The sequence below is a fragment of the Hesperophylax consimilis genome, chromosome 20, assembly GCF_061612785.1.
Source record: "Hesperophylax consimilis isolate HC1 chromosome 20, BYU_Hcon_1.0, whole genome shotgun sequence".
NCBI lineage: Eukaryota > Metazoa > Arthropoda > Insecta > Trichoptera > Limnephilidae > Hesperophylax > Hesperophylax consimilis.
In genome coordinates, this window is record NC_142855.1 from 3,391,041 (window position 1) to 3,405,821 (window position 14,781).

At 33.6% G+C, this 14,781-nt stretch overlaps 1 long non-coding RNA gene across 1 annotated transcript; it reads left to right on the plus strand.

Annotated features, from left to right (window-relative positions):
* The first annotated feature begins 311 nt into the window (after window positions 1–311).
* On the plus strand, window positions 312–2,015 carry LOC149413917 (uncharacterized). Its single transcript, XR_016304124.1, has 3 exons — window positions 312–344; window positions 1,603–1,752; window positions 1,888–2,015. It is a non-coding gene; the product is annotated as an uncharacterized LOC149413917 (long non-coding RNA).
* The last annotated feature ends 12,766 nt before the right edge of the window (window positions 2,016–14,781 follow it).

A 14,781-nucleotide genomic window follows, 5' to 3' on the forward strand; every position in this document is an offset into this window, starting at 1 on the left:
CTGGTATTTGAAATAAGGGATACATATTGTGACTATCTTGACCTTAAAGTTGACACTTCATATCTGTTGATCTAATCGATAATTTAAATGCTTTCGTGTGCTCATAGGATTAAGTTACAACTATGTTTGTTTCAGGTATATATATTTGTTTGTGCGTTTACCAATTACCAAACCCTGCAACAGCGGTGCCATGGATCTAGTATATCCAGAAACTGTTTCCATCAAAACGGAACCAGGGCCCCAGGAAGAAGGCGGAGGTGAAATGCCGTACACTTATATGGATTTCGACCTCCCAGATGTAAATAAAGAATGTTTGCGATATGCGGAAAGTACTCAGACAGCCAGTGAGTTGCATTGACTATGTTAAATAAATTGTATTAGACCGGTCGGTGGCTGAGTTGACATCGCGCTTGGGTCCCACCCAGGCGTAGTGTGTTCAATTCCTCGGCTGGCTAAGTCTTCCATAACGACACAAGCAACTTTTTCCGCTTACTGTGGTGGTAGTTGGAGATTTTAAAATGTTCTCAGGTTATTCGTAACCCGGGAATGTTTGTTTCTTTAATAAAAAAATAAAAATACAATTCCATTTTGGATTGCCATGGCGACAGAAAATTATATGTGTGTTAACGCTGTCCTCTTTAGTGGTAGTTATTTTAGTTTTTACCAGATTTTTTTATCTTTGCCGGGAACAGCCAAAGTTTTGTGTGTTCCCTATAGTTTTTATTATGTTGTGTTATGAAATTTTGGTAATATTGTCTTTTTTGTTCTTAAATCCATTTTGTAATTTTGGGTCTGAATTTATTTTTGTTTTCCTCAATTTTATTTTCAAGTGTTAGACTGTTGAAAGCTTTTATAGCATGGTATTGATAGTGTATTTGTCTAAAACTTGTATTTACCGTCGGAGTTTTTATGTTTTCTTTGTACGCTTGTCTAACTGGTCTGTTAATGATATTTTGTGCATGTTGAAATTTGTTTCTTTGGTCAAAAATGTAGTTTAGTAGTGTTTTAACGTATAATTGGCGAATATCTAGTACGTCACAACTGTTGAATATTTGGTCTGTATCAGTCAGTATATGTTTTTTTAATATTACCTTTCAGATCGGTTTCTATGCGATTTCTAATGAATCGATAGCCGTGTTTGTTGCTCTTTCCCAAGCATTTATTCCATATTTTATAAATGATTGGCAAAGTGCCAAGTATATTATTTTCAATTGTTTTATTTTATATATATTTCTTATGTTTAGGAAAATATGTATTGTTTTGAGGAGTTTATTTGTGATTTGTTTGATGTGACCATACCCTACGATCACAGTAGCCGCCAATGCTTACAATAAGTTCTCGATTCCTCAAGTTTCCACCTCATCCTCATTCGTTAAAAATACATATTGATGGACTGAAAGTACTCAAGAGCAAATGCTTATTCCTTCTGAAGCGGACATTCGGGGTTGTTCTTATAAATTTTCTTAAAATAACCTTGAACTCTCTACACTTATTACTCACTTCTGCAGGGTTCATCAATGATTTATTTTATTGTTTCTATTTTAAGGTTTTTTTAAATGAGTTTAATATCGATGATCAATGTACGTACATGTTGTTTTATAGCTTGCATTAATGTGGAGACTATAACCGTCAAGGAGGAATTCGGACGCCGAGAAGATAATGATGGGGGATTCTCTTGTATGGAAGTTGACATAGACCTGCCGGATGTTAAAAAGGAATGCTTAGAACGCTTTGAAAGAATTGTCCAGTCCGGTAAAAACACTTATTTTTTCTGAAATTTAACAATTCTGCCATCGTTGTTATCAATTTCTGTGCTTTCTTACGCCAAGTGTAGATATTAAATCGTATTATGCCTTTATAATCGTATTACTTTCTTTTTTTCTACAGATCAGAAGGTGCATCCTGTGGAGAAACAATTATTTTGTCCTCATTGTACCTATTCCAATTCTCATAAGTCGAATTTCATAAGGCACTTACGCATCCATATTGGAAAAAAACATTTGTCATGTTCGGTGTGTAACAATTTATATTCTCGAAAGGGCAAACTGATGAGACACATGCTGACTCACAGACAAGAAAAACCTTTTTCATGTGCCGAGTGCAACTATTCATGTTCTCAAAGGGGCTCTCTGACAAGCCACGTGATGACTCACAGTGGAGAAAAACCTTTTTCATGTTTCAAGTGCAATTATTCATGTTCTCAAAGTGGCCAACTGAAGAGCCACATGCTGACTCACAGTGAAGAAAAACCTTTTTCATGTTCTGAATGCAATTATTCATGTTCTCGACGAGGCACTCTGATAAGCCACGTGCTGACTCACAGTGGGGAAAAACCTTTTTCTTGTTCCGAGTGCAATTATTCTTGTTCTCAAAATGGCAATCTGAAGCGCCACATGCTGACTCACAGTGGAGAAAAACCTTTTTCATGTTCCGAGTGCAATTATTCATGTTCTCAAAATGGCCACCTGAAGAGCCACATGCTGACTCACAGTGAAGAAAAACCTTTTTCATGTTCTGAATGCAATTATTCATGTTCTCGACGAGGCACTCTGATAAGCCACGTGCTGACTCACAGTGGGGAAAAACCTTTTTCATGTTCTGAATGCAATTATTCATGTTCTCGACGAGGCACTCTGATAAGCCACGTGCTGACTCACAGTGGGGAAAAACCTTTTTCTTGTTCCGAGTGCAATTATTCTTGTTCTCAAAATGGCAATCTGAAGCGCCACATGCTGACTCACAGTGGAGAAAAACCTTTTTCATGTTCCGAGTGCAATTATTCATGTTCTCAAAATGGCCACCTGAAGAGCCACATGCTGACTCACAGTGGAGAAAAACCTTTTTCATGTTCTGAATGCAATTATTCATGTTCTCTTAAGGGCAATCTGAAGAGCCACGTGCTGACTCACAGTGAGAGTCGAGAAAAACCTTTTTCATGTTCTGAATGCAAGTATTCATTTTCTCAAAGGGGCACTCTGAAGAAACACATGCTGATTCACAGTGGAGAAAAACCTTTTTCATGTTCTGAATGCAACTATTCATGTTCTCTTAAGGGCAATCTGAAGAGCCACATGCTGACTCACAGTGAGAGTCGAGAAAAACCTTTTTTATGTTCTGAATGCAACTATTCATTTTCTCAAAGGGGCACTCTGAAGAAACACATGCTGATTCACAGTGGAGAAAAACCTTTTTCATGTTCCGAGTGCAATTATTCATGTTCTCTCAATGGCCATCTGAAGAGCCACATGCTGACTCACAGTGAGAGTCGAGAAAAACCTTTTTCATGTTCTGAATGCAACTATTCATTTTCTCAAAGGGGTACGCTGAAGAAACACATGCTGACTCACAGTGGAGAAAAACCTTTTTCATGTTCCGAGTGCAATTATTCATGTTCTCAAAATGGCCACCTGAAGAGCCACATGCTGACTCACAGTGGAGAAAAACCTTTTTCATGTTCTGAATGCAATTATTCATGTTCTCTTAAGGGCAATCTGAAGAGCCACGTGCTGACTCACAGTGAGAGTCGAGAAAAACCTTTTTCATGTTCTGAATGCAAGTATTCATTTTCTCAAAGGGGCACTCTGAAGAAACACATGCTGATTCACAGTGGAGAAAAACCTTTTTCATGTTCTGAATGCAACTATTCATGTTCTCTTAAGGGCAATCTGAAGAGCCACATGCTGACTCACAGTGAGAGTCGAGAAAAACCTTTTTTATGTTCTGAATGCAACTATTCATTTTCTCAAAGGGGCACTCTGAAGAAACACATGCTGATTCACAGTGGATAAAAACCTTTTTCATGTTCCCAGTGCAATTATTCATGTTCTCTCAATGGCCATCTGAAGAGCCACATGCTGACTCACAGTGAGAGTCGAGAAAAACCTTTTTCATGTTCTGAATGCAACTATTCATTTTCTCAAAGGGGCACGCTGAAGAAACACATGCTGACTCACAGTGGAGAAAAACCTTTTTCATGTTCCGAGTGCAATTATTCATGTTCTCAAAATGGCCACCTGAAGAGCCACATGCTGACTCACAGTGGAGAAAAACCTTTTTCATGTTCTGAGTGCAATTATTCATGTTCTCGAAGGGGATATCTAAAGATCCACATGCTGACTCACAGTGGAGAAAAACCTTTTTCATGTTCCGAGTGCAACTATTCATTTTGTCGAATGGTCTCTCTGACGAGACACAATCTTAAACACCATGGAGTAAAACGAACCAAATAAGAAACAATTTACAATCGTTAGTAAAGCTTAGGTTAAGAAGCTTCATTTTATTTAATATTTTTTGGAAGCAGCTCCGTAACTCACACAGCTCGTGCATCTGAGAACGTTAAAAGTGTATCTCAATTTTGAAGAAAAAGTGAAAATACGGCCAGCAAGAACGAAACTATTTATGTTGTGAAGAACGATAATGCCGGCCGATTGGCCGTGTCTTATTTCCATTAAACTAAATGACTGACATTTCGCAAAAAAGATACTCAATATCCAGACCAAGCTATCCTGGTTTAATAGCCAGAAATGATAAAACTCTACTACATCGCAATCAATTAAGTGACTCTCGCAGTGAACTTGAGCCGGGGATGTTGCACGATGAAACTGATCTATCAAACAAATATATTTATTCATCATCATAGTTTCGCTTCACGACAGCGGATGAACTGTAACCGTAGGTACATAAAACTGAAACATACCCATTATTCTCACTAAATTTTGTATTTATATTCCGTTTTTAAGACATCTTCTGAAAGTAAAGCAAAATGGGTGAATTGTTATTAACATTGTTAATTTGATTTTTGGAATAAGGTTATAATATTTCATTTGTGTTTGTTGTCTTTGATTTTTTAATGCTTTATTCTTTGTACCTCTCGAGCCTTTCAGATTATTATGGTGACAATCATAATACTACATCAGTTTTCGAAATTGTACAAAAAAATCCTAATTATTATTCCACGTACCCACCTTCCTATGATAGCCAGCGAAAAATAATAAATTAATGTTATAACTTATAAGTGCACATATTTCAATTCGATAATATTAACATTATAATTAACACTATAAAATAGAAGTAGGCCGAGTGGCCCAGTTGTAGCATTGTGAACGATGTCATTTTACTTACTTCATTATAATTCTCTTTTTCTTAATAAATGTAAAATTTAATTTGTTTATTTACATGTTTTTCTTAAATAATCATATTTCCTTAAATCATTATTGATTACACACACTATATATTCTTCATCTTGATGCTCACCACTCTTTTAAACACAAGCACTTGCTTCTATAGAAGAAAAACATTTAAAAAATGAAAAGCGGTGAAAAGTGAGTTGACGAATTATTTTAGTTAACATAAATGACTAACTCTGTAAATTGATTACTTATTTAATAAAGAATAAAAATTGTTTGAGACAAATATTCATCTAATAATATGTTGGATGCACCTATAATCCTTTAGTATTTTATGTACAAATTTTTAAAATAATAGCGAATCCATCAGTATAAGTGAACGTATGTCTGTCGGTATGAAAAAGACAGGCATATCTGAGTGGCACAGCATGACCGAGACGTATAAAATGCCATGTCTGTTGTAACTCGTCCTCTGTTCATTAGCTAACTTTTATATTGTCCATTGTATCAATACTTGAAGCTACTTGAATAAAACCAAATAGTAACGGAGTACCCACATACTTTTATCACAAAGAAATCTGGATGATCAGCACGGAAAATCACCACAGTTATATATTTTTTTTATAACCAAAAAAGTAACATAATTTTCAAAATTTTATTTATTGTCAGATGCACAAAAAAAATCACAATTTATCGCAAATTTAGCCCCGAAAGATTAACATCAAAGGTAATCAATAACAATCCAAAAAGTTTTAAATTGTTAACGAATACTCTTTTAAAATTAAAGCATACTTTTAGTCAATTAAAATAAATTTTCCCATATCGAATTATGGATTATGGTTTAAGGCCGCGTTTAATGGGGAAAGTCTTTTGGCTGTTCTTTTTGTAATAACTTCTCGTTAAGTATTGGTTTTTAATCCTCTGTCCTCGTTAGTTGTTATCCGAAAATATCTTTAATCCATTCGTCCATAAGACCATAGTGCTCATCAAAATATGTTCCGTAGAACTTTGGTATAAAATATACAAAGATTATTGTACGAAAGATGTGTTGCGAAGGTTAAAGATGTGTTCGGTGTTAACCCTTTAAATATTAGGAAACCAAATTCATAGATGTCTGGGACCAAATTTGGTCTCCTAAAATTAACGGGTTGAAATCAAACTATGTAACATTTTGTGATAGATTCATTCTGTTGCCGGGATAAAACTATTGTGAATAAATTTTGACAATATTTTATATATCACACAAGTAATTAATCATAACAGACACAGCAATCATTACTTAATTAATCGCGGCACGAAAGGATTAAAATGTTTTGATTAGCTCATTAAAGATATGTATGTAGTAGACTGCCTGAGTTATATCAGGTGCGAATGCATCGAGAATCATCCAGGGGGTAGGTAGATGGGCAGTACCTACGGTGTGCTCTAGTACATTCCCATGCTATTCAATTTGCACCAAAGAACGTTCCCGAACATTTTAGTTACTATCGCTACAATATGTTGCCGAGTACAAATGGGGATCTCCGACCAGACACGTGCTGACTCACAGTGGAAAAACACTTTTTTTATGTTCTGAGTTCAACAATTCATGTTTTTGGAAGGGATGTGTAGACTGAATGCTGTAGAATTGAAATTACTTAGGCGTATGTATAGTAAAACCATGAATGATTGTATAAGAAATGTGGAGATCCGCAAAGAGTGCAAGGCTGAAGTAAGCGTAATGAGTAAAATCAAGAAAGTGACGATTAGATGGTTTGGGCATGTAGAGCGAATGAACGAAATAAGGCATGTAAGTAGAAAATATGCAAATGTGAATGGTAGCAGAAGCCGGGGACGCCCGAGGAAGACATGGCACGACCAAGTGAACCAGATACTTGAGTCGGGCCATGTTAAGAGTCAGAATTATAGAAGAGTATGTATGAGACGATGTATGAATGTGAATGAGGCAAGGAGTGTTGTTTGGCGGTCCGTCCTCTCTGCTTCCCCCTTCGGGGAAAAAACTTGATGGTTATATAGTTAGTTAGTTATGTTTTACGAAACACGGGTTGTGACACAGTGGAGAAAAACCGTGTTCATGTTATGAGTGCAAGTATTCATGTTTTTCGAAGGGATATTTGACAAAACACATTATGACTTAGTGGAGAAAAATCATTTTCATGTTCAGAATACAACACAACAATACGAATATACACATTACTAACGTGTTTGAATCAGCTCCTGCTAAAATATTAAAAAAATAACTAATTTAAATAGATCCTGATCATAAGTAATACGTTACTCTAGTGCTAATTTAGTAACAATCAGAGATGTGCAAAATGGGTACCCAAAACCATTTGAGATGCAAAATGGAAATGGGTCAATACTTTTCCATTTGAAAATGCAAAATGCAAAATGGTTTTTAGAAAAGCATTTCAAATGCAAAATGCAAAATACCTATTTTCAAAATGCATTGAAAATGCAAAATGGTTTCTCAGGTCAAACAATCAAAATAATTATAGAATTTTTAAACAATTTCGTCATTTAATAATGGACATCAATGTAGAACAAACATATTACATGATGGTAAATCCAAAAACGCCAAGACTACAGATTATGAAACCACAAGAAATTTGCGCGGGACTAATGTTGCCAACGTAAAAACATAGAAACTGCTATCTAACATTTAATATTACAGCGTCATGGCCCCATGTTCAGTATTTGAATCAGTATTTTTGTAATGGTATCACTCAATTGCCAGGGCTCCTACCAGGGAGCAACTTGACAAATGTAAATTATCTCTCATAGCGAGGTTGAGGACCGACTGATATTTGGGGCTTATGAAATAAAGATGAGTGGAGATAGTAGGAAGAATGTTGCAAAAAAGCATTTAAAATGGAAAATGCATTGAGAAAAGCATTTAAAATGCAAAATGCAAAATGGTTTTTAGAAAAGCATTTAAAATGCAAAATGGAAAATACCCATTTTGCATTTCCATTTGAAATGGATTTATTTGAAATAAAGCACATCTCTGGTAACAATGCAGTGAAAGTAGTGCATTACTCCACATACGTGTTGTGTTAACTCAAAACCTAAGTTTATTAAAAATAATCCGCCATTACCGCTATTTGGTACCTAATTCCACCGAGCGCGACTTACTACTCCAGTGTGACTGTGTGTGTGTCCGTACTAGCCGTCAGCGCAAGTACTCACTCCTTCCCGCCGACACAAGTCAGGGCAGCTAAACCTATCTCGCCAGCTACTTTATCATGGACTCCTGCGATACATATGCATTCATCACATTAGCAAACAATATTATACGTGATTTAAATACGACCATCATGGATCCCACTAATAAATTTACTAAAGAACAAATGGGTAAATTAACGCCTCAACTCTCAGTGCTATTAGGCAATATTAGTTTGGTTTCCACAAAAGTTGGTTTTCTTGAAGGTGAATTGAATGCCTACAGGAACATTTCACCTAATCATTCCAAAAATTTGTCAACTACCAACATCGAAACGGAACAACTTGTAGCAGTGACGATTCCACTGCTGACTTCCTCGAGCGAACGAACATCACTACCATGCTCCCACGTGACCTTGGACGGCGGACGCGAGGTGGCGTAACGCATTTCAAGGAAAGAAGAGTTTTTAATCTGGCAGCCAGCAGGACGACATTACCAACACACTACGAGATGGATTCGGGGAACCGGCCCAGAGTACTCACGCAAGGAATCTACTTCAACCTACGTAATGTAGTTTAATTCTTTAATCATGGTTTATCCTTGAATTAGCTATTTCAAGTTTTCCTGTTTATCTAAAAAATAGGATGGCGCATCAATATAGCAATAGCCATTTACGGTACATTTTTGGCGCTACAACGTGGTAAACCTATAGTAAACTTAGTTAATTTATGTCACATTTTTTCTGGGTATAAATTTTTTTTATTGCTACATTGAGATTCTTATGAGAGTGCTTTGGTCCCGTCCGTTTCGTTTTGTGTTGGTAAGCATGTCTTTGTTATTCAGTTTATTACGCTCTAATCCTGCTTGTTTCAGATTGAGGCTCAAATTTTGTGTTGTAGTAAATAATATGTCACCATTCGGCTAAATACCTACTTTATTTAGCTCATTTTGAAATATTTGTGTTCCCTTGTCTTACCTTGAATTTTAAATTCATATCCCTTCAACTTATATTTATTCAAAAGATAACTTGGAGCAATTGTCATCATATCACTGCCATTATCGTAATTGTTTTTATATAATTTTATTTATGCATTATAGCGGTTGTCTTAATTTATTGGATGAATTACGGCCGGCGGAGTATTATTATTATGTGCCATCGTAGGAATCCAATATACCTACTGCCTATTTCACTCTAATTGCGGCCGGTTGGAACAATACATTGCTACGAGATTTTGTAAGTTGATTTCACATTGATTTATTCTCTCTTATTGTAATTATCATTGTGGTAATTTAAAATGGGATTGTTTTCTAATTTTGGGGTTCAATTTTGTTGCAATCATCTCGGGAATAAAATTTGCTTTTGAATGTTATGCTACTCAACATTTTTATATTGAGAGACGGGGGGTCGATGTCACTAATATTTTATTACAGATTTAAGCACGGGTTTTAAGTTTGATTGAATTAATTATTGGATGTAAATGGTATTTGCTTTCTTAGTATGATTGAGGTTATTGTGCAACAAATTTTTCAAAATGTTGTTTTAAAACTATTATTGTTTTACCTTCATGTTACAATTGTTACAAGTTCATAAAATTTTGTCATGCGACACCAGTAACTTCTACGATTTTGGGAATATTATTTCACACCTTCTGTTATGATTCTGTAAATTCTATTTATTGTCAAAAATTTTTGTTGTTCACGCGTTCAATATTTTATTTTATTGCAGCATATTTCTTCAATGCTTTCTTATAATTTACTGAATACCTGCTTTGATTTTATTTTACTTTTGAAATGAAATTTAATTTCTTAAAAAAAAAGAAAAAACTTGATTCATCGTAACATATTAATATGGATTTATATGTCAACTTCTTACCATAATTTATTTCAGGTTTCGGTGTTTCATTAATTATTTTATGCAATATTTGCTTCATTTTAATAAATTCTATTTTTGCGACTTAAGATTAACATAATATTATAACGGTGTTTCGATTGCTACAATATACAATTAAATTTTATTTCGGCTTATAATATAAAATAATTACTACCTGACTGTAATTTCGTATTTTATCACATTATTGCGATTAATGTCACAAAACGTTATGTAATTTTTTTCGTTTCGAGATTACTATATTTCATATTTTCTAAATGACTTTTAACTTCATAAACCACTCAAGTTTATTATATCTTACGGACATCTTTTGTAAACTTAAATTGACTTCTTACAACTTTGGTTAATATTCTTATCAGAATATATTTGAGATATTTAAAAAAAAAAAAAATAAACATGGGAAATTTTTTTTTTCTACTTCTTTCCTTGGGAATCCTTCTTTCGGGTTTTGGAATAATCCTCATTTTGTTTCATGGAAGTAAATTATTTATAATTTCATTTGGGAATGTTTTTCCTTTCATGTATTTCGAAGTTAAACCTTAATTTTGCTTTATTATTTAAATGCGTCTAATCATGCTTTTCAGCGTTGCTGGGTTCCTTCACATTGCCGTTGGATATGAGACGTCAAGTATTCAATGGGAATAATCAAGGTCCAGTTTATCATTATCATCATGGATAAGAGGTCATATTAAATACCTTATTTTATAGTTTTCGGTTGAGTTGTTGATTGCTTTTACTGAAGTTTTGTATATAGTTTGTGTTAATTTCTTTGGAATCTATCAATAACTTGGATTGATGAATTATTTAATGGGAATTTATTGGCATCTTGCTCTAGGTTAAACGTTTGAATTATTGTCGGTTCCTTTCAATTTACCATGGCTCACGTATTTTGATTGCAATTGCGTTAATTTCAAATTTTTAACAATTACTAAAATCTTAAATCTTTCACAGGCATAATATTTTTAGGAATAGTTTTGAGGGGTTAAATCATGGGTTATTTGGAAACCTTTATCCTAATGTGTGTTACGAGTGATAGGTGCTGTTATTACCTGTAATTTACATATTACATATGTTGGTTAGTCTCGAGGGGTTAAATTGTAAAACAGTTTATTTTTAAATTCATGTTAATTTGCTTTAATAATCTGATAGCGTTTCATTTACAAAAGCGCATTGCATTTGAGACGGCATATTATTTTATTATGAATAGTTATCATAATGTACTTTGATTTTTGGGTGCTGATTTGAAGAGGATTATTTTTCTAAAACTTTTGGAGATTTAAGTTAACTTTTGGGGTTATATTTCTATGTTATAGCGCTTTCTTTGGGGTTATCTTATTAATTACTGTGGGAATTTAAATGCTATACGAATCTAATGTAATTTATTTTATTCAGAAATTAAAACTTTTGTTAACTCACCTTGTTGCAAATATAGATGTCGTTAATTGGTTTATTATTTGGCTGTTATTGAGAAGGAATTTTATTTTCTACACTACTTTGCGTATTTATCATTTTCTGTTAGTATGGCTTCCGTGAAGGGTTATTAAATTCATACAAGAAATGATTGGTTTATATGTTGCATATTTAAATTGAATTGGTGGGTCATTCATGGCTTTGTTATAACTTACCTACTCTAGGGATTTTTTTTAAAAGGTTATACAGAACTTTGTTTGAGCAGCAAATTTTATTTTTTGCTAAGGTAAGAAATCTATTATAACTTTCTTCCTTCGTTCCAATTTCAACATGAGTGGTTGAATTCTCAATGATTTAATTTTTTTTTCATAAATTTTAAATTCAATTTATATTAATTATTTTGAAGACAAACCTTTACTAAAGTATTATTTCGTTTCACAGCAGTCGTTTGGTTGTACTTACCTTATTATGGGATTTTTATTGTAAATCGGATTACAGTTGGTTTCGTTATTCTACGAGCATTTAGGTAAATTGTATAATGCGTTGGGATTCAGTTCATTGAATTATTATTATTATTATATACACAGTTCTCGGTTCGCGGTGCATTCGCTAATGACATTATTATTATTACATACAAGTACATATACGTCGGGTTTTATACTTATTTACTTTCATTATCATGATTTATAGTTGGTTCGAGTCTATGAGTACCTTGGATAATAATTTACTTTATCAATTAGTGTTTACTTGTATTAATACACTCTGTCATTTAGAATTACTTAATTGGGATTCAACATTTATTTTATTATAGATGACATACCTTGCTTAGTTTTTTTTTTAAATAATATTTTCTTACGACAAGATATATTACCTACTCATCGTTGTAATGTTTTATACACAATACACCTACTCACAATATATACAGATTGGATAGAAACAAGAATACCAGTTCTAAATCAAGAAGTGGTGGTGTTTTGTTAGCAATCTCTAAGGCATTAGTCAACAGGAAGCTAACTACAACTATATTACCTACTCATCGTTGTAATGTTTTATACACAATACACCTACTCACAATATATACAGATTGGATAGAAACAAGAATACCAGTTCTAAATCAAGAAGTGGTGGTGTTTTGTTAGCAATCTCTAAGGCATTAGTCAACAGGAACTACAACTTACCTACTCATCGTTGTAATGTTTTATACACAATACACCTACTCACAATATATACAGATTGGATAGAAACAAGAATACCAGTTCTAAATCAAGAGGTGGTGGTGTTTTGTTAGCAATCTCTAAGGCATTAGTCAACAGGAAGCTAACTACAACTTACCTACTCATCGTTGTAATGTTTTATACACAATACACCTACTCACAATATATACAGATTGGATAGAAACAAGAATACCAGTTCTAAATCAAGAGGTGGTGGTGTTTTGTTAGCAATATCTAAGGCATTAGTCAACAGGAACTACAACTTACCTACTCATCGTTGTAATGTTTTATACACAATACACCTACTCACAATATATACAGATTGGATAGAAACAAGAATACCAGTTCTAAATCAAGAAGTGGTGGTGTTTTGTTAGCAATCTCTAAGGCATTAGTCAACAGGAAGCTAACTACAACTATATTACCTACTCATCGTTGTAATGTTTTATACACAATACACCTACTCACAATATATACAGATTGGATAGAAACAAGAATACCAGTTCTAAATCAAGAAGTGGTGGTGTTTTGTTAGCAATCTCTAAGGCATTAGTCAACAGGAAGCTAACTACAACTTACAAACACGTGGAACATATTTTTAGTGTGGTTAACACAAACAAAAACAATAAAATCATTCTAGGTTGTGTTTATATTCCTCCTTCATCTGATCAAATTATTTACAGAAACCATATGGATGAAATTCAAATACTAATATCTAAATATCCCGAAACAAAAATAATCATTGCAGGCGACTATAATCTACCAAACATTAATTGGGATCCATTATCCTCAGATTTATCTAGTAATAATAACTCCAGCATATCTGACATCGAAAGAGAAATACTCGAAATGTCCAACTTTTTAAACTTAAATCAATTAAATGATAACAAAAATAGCAACGACCGAATCCTGGATCTGGTTTTTTCTAATATCAAATCTGTTACTGTCACTAAATCCTCAGAAATTCTTCTTCCCTTGGACAATTACCACCCATCCTTAGATATAACTATAAACAACACCATATGTGTAAATCCTAAAATCAAATTAATGTCTCATAACTTTCATAAAGCAAATTACACTGAAATTTGTAACTTCCTACTAAATGTTGATTGGACATTTCTGAATGATGGCGAATTAAATGACAATATCGAAAATTTTTACTGTATCTTAAAACAAGCTATTAATAGTCATGTACCTGTTACTTCACGTAATACATCAACTTTTCCTAAATGGTTCACCAATGATCTTATTAACTTAGTTTTTAAAAAAAAGATTGCTCACCATAAATTCAAAACAATGAGAACACTCGATGATTATACTGAATTTCACAAATTGCGTAAGCAGTGCGCTGTAATTTCAGATAAATGTTACAAGAATTATATAAAAGAAGTTGAAACCTCCATAAAATCTAATGTTAAATCTTTCTTTAATTATTCTAAATCATTACAAAACAACTATGCATCCATTCCTAGTATTATAAACTATTGTGGTAAGACTTGTTCCAAAACTGAGGATATTGTTAATCTATTCGCTGACTTTTTCAAAAGCGTATATGAGGATGATATCTCTGTCGACAGTGTTCCTGCATTTTTCACTGATATTAACTTGCAACTATCTGATCTATTAATTGAACGCAATGATATCATAGCCTATATTAAACTCTTGGAACCAAAAACAAGTTCTGGTCCCGATAATATCCCACCCATATTTCTAAAAAAATGTGAACATAGTCTATCATATCCATTGTACATAATCTTTAATAAATCTCTTAAAACAGGACAATTCCCCAATAGCTGGAAATCTAGCTATCTCACTCCAGTGTTCAAAAAGGGTTCCAAAAATGATGTATGCAATTATAGACCTATTTGTATTCTATCTAGTATACCTAAGCTCTTTGAAAAAATCATTCTTAACAAAATATCCTCTAACATTAAACACGTTATTACCAATTGCCAACATGGGTTTGTCTCGTCTAGATCT